This window comes from Crocuta crocuta, unplaced genomic scaffold, assembly GCF_008692635.1.
Source record: "Crocuta crocuta isolate KB4526 unplaced genomic scaffold, BGI_CrCroc_1.0 scaffold170, whole genome shotgun sequence".
NCBI lineage: Eukaryota > Metazoa > Chordata > Mammalia > Carnivora > Hyaenidae > Crocuta > Crocuta crocuta.
The window spans coordinates 7,333,914-7,341,095 of record NW_027527853.1 but is presented as its reverse complement, the minus strand read 5'-3'; the positions used below and the strand labels follow the sequence as shown (position 1 = coordinate 7,341,095).

Below are 7,182 nucleotides of genomic sequence, written 5' to 3'. Positions count from 1 at the left end.
ATGCCTGTCCGGCACTCCCTGGATATTGAGGACACGTGTCAGGAGTGACTACTGACGTTCTCTGCCCTGCTTCCCAGGCATCCTCTTCCGTATTTGTCATTCTCCTTCTGCATCTGTTCATCTCCTTTCGGACTCTGACTGCCCATTTCTGCTTTGCATGCCCACAGGTTGCGTCCTGGTATCCATGTCACGTGAACAGAGTTGTCCCAAGGTATGCTGTAGTTCTAGATACAGTCTCATGCACTCCCGTCCTTAAGGTTATGGACAAACCAGACACATATTTAACACGTATCTACTGAGTGCAAGGTGCATGTCTGATGCTGCAGAAGTTAAGCAGTATCTTCACAGGCACACAGCCCCAGCCTCAGAGAGTCTGCACTCTAGCAAGGAATTGGGTGCAATTAAACAAGCAATAGATTTTTAGGTATTGTTTTTAATCCAGGGCAAAACTTAGGTGTACACTGCAGAGCCTCCCCATCAGGGAAGACTTCCTGAGTAAGTGCCATTTAAGCTGAGGATGGAAGGAGACAGGTGATGAGGAAGGGGGAAAGAGTATTCTAGCAAGCATTAAGAGTGTGTTGGAAACCTGGTAAGGGCAGTGAAGAGTCCTCAAGGAATTAAGGAAAGTTCATCAGGACAGGAGAATAGTGTTTGAGGAGAGATATGGCAAGAGACCGTGACAGAGGTCAGGAGGGGCCGGGTCTGGACCTTGAAAGCCATGTTGGGAAATCTGAACTGCATCCCAGAGTAGAAGAGACCCCTACAGCAACACTATCCAATGCACATTTGGGGGATGGTGGGAACGTTCTATATCTGCTCTGTTCAGTATGGTAGCCACTAGCCTTACGTGGCTATTGAGCACATAAAATGTGGCTAACTCAACAAAGGTACTGAACTTTTTTATTTTAGTTTATTTAAATAGGATACACAGATCAGACAGGACAGCCCCACAATGCTATGATCACAGGATACTTACACACATGTCTATTTGTTGATACATATATGTACACACATACCACCATACATGGTTTTGTGTCTGCACCTAATTATACACCCTCATACCTCAAAATGTACATATAGATACAACCAGACACAACTGCATAGAACAGACCCTTACCTATTGTTATAGGAGGACATGACAATGAAAATTGAAACCGGAACCAGTGCAGGAGTCAGTACAGGGAGATTTGACACAGAAAGAATTGTTGCAAGAGGGATATGGGTGGGTTGTAAAACAACGTGAATTGGGGGATGCTTTTTAAACGAAAACAGGAAGAAAACAAAAAGAAAATCCAATAAGACCACCAGTGGTTTGGAAATCAAAACTGTTTCCTTTGATCTTTTCATCTTTCAGCAAGAGACTTCCACAAATGACACATATCCTTGGAAGGCAGACCTGAACTGTAAGGATCGCCTTGATAATTGGGAAGAACGCCAAAGGATATAGAAAAGGGGAAGGAAGCCCTTCTTAACCAGGATGACCTAACTGTCTAACTGACATTCATCCACTAAGAAAATTTCGGGCACTCTGGTTTGCACAAGTGTTTATTTCAAAGTTATTAAAATTGTTACAGGAAGGAGTAGATGAAATCCTAACTGATAGATAGTTTACCTAAAAGATATACCATCTAACAACCTAGGTTGATGATTTTTCCCCTTGCTCAAAATTAACTGAATTATACACATACAAGCTAAACAATAACTCCTCCCTCTAGTAAGTGGTATAATTGTTACCAGCTAGGAATGTTTTGATTTTCTTCCCAGTGCTCACCTTACCCATCTAAATCTCTTGATAGATACTCTTCACCCATCCTGGCCTAGTAATTCCCTCAATATACTATGCTCCTGATTGCCTCTGAGTCTTTGCACATGCTGCTTCCTCTACGTGAAACACTCTTCCCAATCTCTTACCAAGTTAGCCCATGCACGTGCTTCAGATCTGTTTATACACCACTTCCTTAGGAATGTCGTCTCCAACACACTCCACCTAACCCAGATTATATCAGTCCTTCATGTTTTACAAACTCATAGCCCCTACTCTTCTCTTTCATAGCTCTCTTCACAGTTATAATATCTTAATTACTTGTGTAATTATCTTGTCCTCTGGATTGTTGGCTCCATGAGGTCAGATATTGGAATCTGCTTTGTTCATCATTTACAATGCCTATAGGATTTAGTACAGGTCCCAATGAATAGTAGGTACTCAATAAATATTAATCAAATGCTCAATTAGTGAATGAATGTAATAAATTTTGTTTTCATTTTAGATTTATTCATCTAATCCCTTCCTTCCATATTTCTGTATCATAAGCTACACTATTATGGAGTTCAGCTCAAAAGAAACCCTAAGCCCTGTACATAGTTGATTAACTCTGATATTCCTTGTGCAGTTCCCCTTAAGATCTGATAGAACATCTGGTGGTAAATCATTAAGTCACAGCAGCTAGAAACATGTTCAGGCCCAGCATGAACTTGGTCTGACATCCAACCAGTCTTCCGGCTGTCGCAGAAATGCCTCCATCCATTTCAGAAATGTGCTTACCACAGAAATACAAGGCTCAGTTTGTTATATTTATGAGATACTGAATTTCCAGGATGCCTTCAATCAATAGAAAATAGACATTATATTCTTACCTGAAGGCAACAGTGATGTGACTGGCTGTGATTCTGGGAGTGAGTGAAATAAGACAGCTCTCAGAAAAATTATTTTAATAGAGATGTGCTAACTTACCTTAGGGAGAATGGCTTTTGGAACAATGAGGCTTGATTGTAATGAGAATTATGGAAATTTTTTAAATATCCATTGGCCAAAAGGGATTAATCAGTGATGGAGATATAGAAAGGAAGCAATGGGAATGAAGGGCGTCACAGACAACAGATCACGATGAACTATGGTCCCACTGGCAGAACCTTTTCTCCCTTGAGAGAGGGTTGAGCAGCCTATCTGTGTCTATTGTGATTTAACACCCTTTTCATCTCCTTGTTTTGACTCTATGCTCACCAAGCTACGTTTGATTATAATTTGGTTTCTTGTGTCTGTCTGTCTACTGGGAGGCAGTATGTTAATCTTGCCAGTATGCATGTCCCTTGGACCTGACAGTTGCTTCTCCTTGCACTGGCACATGGGTTTTGGGAACTTGGTTAACCACAGTCCTCTCCTGAGAGCTATGCCCCTCCTACCCCCCCAACCAGATCCTGTCTAGAATCAGGTGACAGGGTGTGTCCAGCTGAGGCCAGGCCCAAAGACTGGAACACCCACCGCCCAGGCTGCCCTGGCAAGCTTCCTGAGGTGTGGTCTCTCCTCTCCCTTCTCCTGGCAAAATCCCAACCAGCTATACGCTGTCTCTGTCCAAATTTAAAATGGAGACCCAGCAAAGTAACTTGTCTGTTAAAACTAGCCACACCCTCCTAGAGATCTTTTTGAAGATTTCCATTATGAGACATTAAATTCAAGTCACATTGTGGTGATGATGAAAACTACAGCCTCAGGAAAGGCGATGACAGCTGGGAGGAAGGCAAGGAGGAGAGTGGAAGAAAAGAGTAAGGAACTAATGTGCTCATCATAGAAACTGAGGACAAAAGATACTGTATCAGAGAGTTGAATGGAAACCTGGTAGAATATAACTAAGTTAACCAACTATCAACAAAAGAGCTAAAAATAACAAAAGTATCTATACTGCAATAGATAACATGGATGAAGAAATAACTAACACTAGTGATAGTTACAACATGGCTCTAGATAAGTACCTAGATGAGGAAAGTAGAAAGGCAAGAGAATCAAATTCAGCTCCACCATAGCGGGGGGCTGATCATGTAAGTAGAAGCATGTTATTTAGAGATCTAGGGCTAAACTCACCAAAAACATAGCTTAGAAAGTTCTAAGTGTTTACCTCTGGAAATCTGACTGTGGAAGAAGAGTTGGGGCAAAGGAAGGCTTTTTTTAAAGTAAAGCTGTTACTATTATCATTATGATTTGATTTTGATCATGTGCATTTTGATTCATTTGTTCATTCAGTAAATATTTGTAAAGTGGCAATCATGTACAAGGCATAGTCCAGTCACTGGAGATAGAATATCAAACATAATACACAAATATCCTGCCCTCAAAAATGTAGTAGAGGGGAAAGAAAAGAAATAAATTAAATACATGGAATGTCTCGTGATGTTAGTGTGACTGAGGAAAATAGAGATCACTTAGGTGAGAGATTTGAACACAGACTTGAAGGAGGTGAGGGAGGAAGACTGTTCCAGGCAGAGGGAAGAGCCAGTGCAAAGGTCCTGAAGCGGAAACACCTAATGAGTTGGAGGAAGAGCAAGAGGCTAATGGGGCTGGAATGGAAGGAATGAGAAGGCACAATCAAAAGGAGCAGTGGTGCTGGGATGAAGCCAGGACACAGTATAAAGCTTTATAGCGAGAGCCAGATGTTGGCCTTTACTCTGAGTGAGATGGGAAGCCCAGTGAAGATATTCCAGCAGAAGAGTAACATCTAACAAGTTTTTACAAATCTGACATTTTAAATAATAGGCTCTTTTGAGATTGTTGGGAGATAGAACAAGTAAGGAGGGAAAACAGTTGATAAACATTTTTTAACTTCTAAAGAAAGACAGTAAAAAAATAGACTCTCCCAATTTATCATTAAATAAAAGGGCATGTTTTCTTGTTTTAACATGTAAATATCTGTGGGCTAAATATCTCTTGTGATGCAATCGAAGAACTTTCTATAGTTGTCCTTGGAGGTTCTTTTAGCGTGCTTGCTTTCAAGGAGAGTCCATCTGCCTCCCAATGTCACCAGGATCACATGGAAGAGCTTTTTACAAATATAGACTCCTGGGGTCCTCCCCTCAAAAGATTCTGAATATTTTGGCTTGAGGTGGGATCTAAGCACTGATGGCAGGCGGGCAATACGCCCTTGATCCCTCAAGGGCAGGGTGGCGGGCACAGTACACCCAGGTGCAGGCGATAAGTGGGTATGTCGTCTTGAGAGAATTTAGAGAATGATAATAGAATCAACTAAAAGCCTGCTTTTTATTACCACCATGTGCTAACAGTTCTAAACATTGTCAGTGATAAAATCCTTCTCCAAAATCTGGTTCAGTTGGTTGGTTGGTTGGTTTCATCTTTGTTTTTATGTTATTGTATTTTATTTTCTTTGTCTAAGTTCTAAGCACTTGCTGTTAAGTTTAAGTAATATTTACTCAAGCCTCAAATTGTACATTTTTATTACCAATCCTTTAGCGAACATCATATTGTAGATGGAAGTAATCTGCAGAACTCCCAGTTATTTAGCCGGCGCCCAACACAGTCTCACCTATAAATGTTCATTTCCGGAGAGAGGTGTTTTTTTTAATGTTATATTTATTTCTGAGAGAGAGACAGCGTGAGCAGGGGAGGGTTAGAGAGAGAGGGAGACATAGAATTTGAAATAGTCTCCAGGCTCTGAGCTGGCTGTCAGCACAGAGCCCAACGCGGGGCTGGACCCCACTAACCGCGAGATTATGACCTGAGCCGAAGTCGGGTGCTTAACCGACTGAGCCACCCAGGCGCCCTCGAGAGAGTTTTTAACAGTTCACGTTGGAGATTTGCTTTGGGTTCAAATGGCATCTTCAATACCTGTAGTACTACACTGTCCTGCATTCTAAATAAATAAGAATAACCCATGGTTAATAGTCTTAGTCAAGATAAAGAAACAGAACTTGAGTTACTTCAAATTTGCCATCCTATGTAATCACCTAGAGTTTTTATTTGTGTTCCAAATTTAAGATGGGGGAATAGAATGTAAATTATTAAATACACATGTATTTTGGGATGGGCAAATTTTATTCCACACAGTAACTATCGAATTGAATAATCTTTTTTTAAGTAGGCGACATGCCCAACATGGGTGGGGCTTGAACTCATGACCCTGAGATCAGGAGTCTCATGCTCTACCGACTGAGCCAGCCAGGCGCTCCTTGAATAATATCTTTAAATTAAAAGGTCTTCTTTTAAATTGTTAACTATGAAATAAAAATGAGTCAAAATGTTTTTTATATACACCATTGTTTTAGTTCATACACATTATGTACAACATACATTATACATACATACAACGTGACATATATCTTATATGTCATAGTTACTACCAATTGCATAATTACAATTAAAATAATTTTGTCACAAAATGGAAGGGGCTGTTAATCTGCTCCAATTGTCAAATGTGCTAGGTACTTCACTGGATTTAGAGGTTTATGTTTTAAAAGTTCCCCAGGTAACCTTTTATATGCAACCAGATGCAAGAATTACTATCTGTACCACATTCAGCACTTGCTCTAACTCTGTTTCTATACTGTCCATCTTCCTTCCCTATACTGGCTCTACTCCCATTAAGTGTCCACGTTAGGTCTACCAAGGTCCCTGGGGAGGTAAAATGGTGCTAATTAAAACCCCTGTTGCCCCTAGGTAGTGGTATGCTAGTAAATACTTAACAACTAGCTCTCTAGGGGATTGATAGCATTTATGGATTTCTATAGTGTGAAATACTCCCAACGCCAACATGATGTCAGCCTGCTTGAAAAGTTCCTGCAAATGTAACAGTTAGCTCTCACAAGCTTGTACAAGTCAGCTGCAGCACACAGCTGCTCCCTGAGGTCCCTAAGACTTTCCACTGGAAGGATAACGGATTCCCATGGAAGAGTTCACACATTTTAGAAAATAGAATTCCATTTTCTGGATCATTCTATAAGTTTGTAAGCTCATCATTAAAATTCAGACCACTCTCCAGGGCGCCTGGGTGGCTTAGTCAGTTGAGCGTCCGACTTTCGCTTAGGTCATGATCTCGCGGTTCGTGGGTTCGAGCCCCGCGTCGGGCTCTGTGCTGACAGCCAGCTCAGAGCCTGGAGCCTGTTTCAGAGTCTGTGTCTCCCTCTCTCTCTGACCCTCCCCTGCTCATGCTGTCTCTCTTTCTCTCTCTCTCTCTCCTAGAAATAAATAAAACATTAAAACAAATTAAAAAAAAATTCAGACCACTCTTACATATACTCGACACTCTTACATATACTTGACAAGGGTCAAGAATGACAACCCTTCACATTTCTTTCTGTATCCATTTTGTGAAACACACACCTGCCCCATATTTAGAAGTGGCTCTGGGTAAAAATGTCTTTCTAGCAACGTGTGTGAACACACACAACTACAAACTTTTC

At 41.0% G+C, this 7,182-nt stretch overlaps 1 non-coding gene across 1 annotated transcript; it reads right to left on the bottom strand.

The window, feature by feature from the left end:
- Positions 1-5,870: 5,870 nt before the first annotated feature.
- TRNAR-CCU (transfer RNA arginine (anticodon CCU)) lies at positions 5,871-5,947 on the bottom strand. The gene has a single exon. It is a non-coding gene; the product is annotated as a tRNA-Arg (tRNA).
- Positions 5,948-7,182: the final 1,235 nt, after the last annotated feature.